The sequence below is a fragment of the Psammomys obesus genome, unplaced genomic scaffold (genome assembly GCF_907164565.1).
Source record: "Psammomys obesus unplaced genomic scaffold, mPsaObe1.curated_primary_1811, whole genome shotgun sequence".
NCBI classification, from domain to species: Eukaryota; Metazoa; Chordata; class Mammalia; order Rodentia; family Muridae; genus Psammomys; species Psammomys obesus.
This window is the reverse complement of record NW_026591598.1, coordinates 464,437-465,875: the sequence shown is the minus strand read 5'-3', so window position 1 is coordinate 465,875 and position 1,439 is coordinate 464,437. Positions and strand designations below refer to the sequence as shown.

The window sequence follows — 1,439 nt, the reverse complement described above, 5'->3', positions numbered from 1 at the left end:
TTAAATCCCATCTATATAACATAAAGATGGGGATCACCTGAAGAAAAGAAAAAAAAAAAAAAAAAAAGCATGCAGGGTGCAGTGGCGCATGCCTGTAATCCTAGCACTCTGGGAGGCTGAGGCTGGTGGATCTCTGTGAGTTTGAGGTCAGCCTGGTCCACACAGCGAGTCCAGGACAGCCAAGGCTACACAGAGAAACTCTGTTTTGAAAAAAAAAAAAAAAAAAGAGAGAGAGAGAGAAAGAAAGAAAAAAAGGAAAAAGAAAAAGAAAGATAAAGGGAGAGAAAAGGAAAATGGAAACCTTGACCTGGAAGAGATATTAAGGGGAAGGTGGGCGGGACCACGTATTTCAAAACAATTTAAAACCAGCCCAATAGTAGTACCTAGTGCATTTTAGAAAAGTAGAATAAAAGAGCTTTCAGAACAGCAAGCACCATTACCTAGGTCCTTCTGCTAGAGAAAAGCTATATATATAACTAATGCCCAATAGAACATGCATACTTTTTCGTTAGGGAACAACACAGAAAGGAAGAAAAAAAAAAAAAAAAAAAGACACAGTTAAAGGGGAAAAGAAGCCCAGCAATCTCGAGCTCCTTGACATGGTTCATTCAGGAATCTAGCAACAACCAGAGCACTGCATCAACAGAGACTAGAAAACACTAGGCCACAGACGCACAGAAAGTAGAGCGGAGAAAGGAAAACCCTGCACACCAACACAGCAGTAGCAAGCGCTTGCTCTCCGAAGGATTAAGCAGTAAAGGACGAAAGCAACCGGGGTGGAGATGTCAATGAACTAAGGTCTGGTGTGCCCCCTACCAGTCTCAGTTTCGTAAGAGTACAACTCTTGGTTCTTCCACTAAACAACAGCCATCCTCGGCCAAACAAACTGACCTTAACACCTTCCACGCTGCCCGGAAGAAATCACGGGGCGGGGCGGAGGGGGAAAAGCAGGAGGGGGAAAACCCATCCTGCTAACTCCCTCTTGACCAACTGCAAAAATGGAGGGGGTGGGAGGGACGGGACACTACCACGTGGGCAGGATGCAACACACGCAGGACAGCGGCAACACGTCCGCATGCGAAGGCTGCCTTTGCCCCGGTGCCGGAGGAGGACGCGGCCACGGGATGGGAGAGCCGGTGGGACCCTCGCCCCGACCTCCTCGGCCCCGTCGGGCACCCACGGGGCACGGGACACGGGCCGCCGTCCGGGCAGAAAAGCGCCCGGAGCGCGAAGGGAGGACGGCGCATCGCGCCGGGGACGGGACGAGCCCGGGCCAGGCGCAGGTCACGAAGCGATGAGGGAGCGACGGTCGCGGTCCTCCGCGGCCCCGGCACCCGCGGCGCGGGCCCACCTGGGGGAGGGGCGGGCGCCGGCGGCGGCGGGCTGAGGGGCAGCGGCAGCTGAAGAGCGGCGCCGCGGGCGAGGGAGGGCCGCCACCC

At 54.1% G+C, this 1,439-nt stretch overlaps 1 protein-coding gene across 3 annotated transcripts in view; it reads right to left on the bottom strand.

Moving 5' to 3' along the window:
- Positions 1–1,439, bottom strand: part of Foxj3 (forkhead box J3) — a 92,050-nt gene that overhangs the window by 89,917 nt on the left and 694 nt on the right. Inside the window, exon 1 of one of the 3 annotated variants that reach the window (XM_055611011.1) lies at positions 892–904. The exons of the other annotated variants lie outside the window; for them this stretch is intronic. The gene's annotated coding sequence lies outside the window, so the exon portion shown is untranslated. Of the gene's footprint in view, positions 1–891; positions 905–1,439 lie in introns of those variants that run through there. 3 annotated transcript variants of the gene reach the window in all.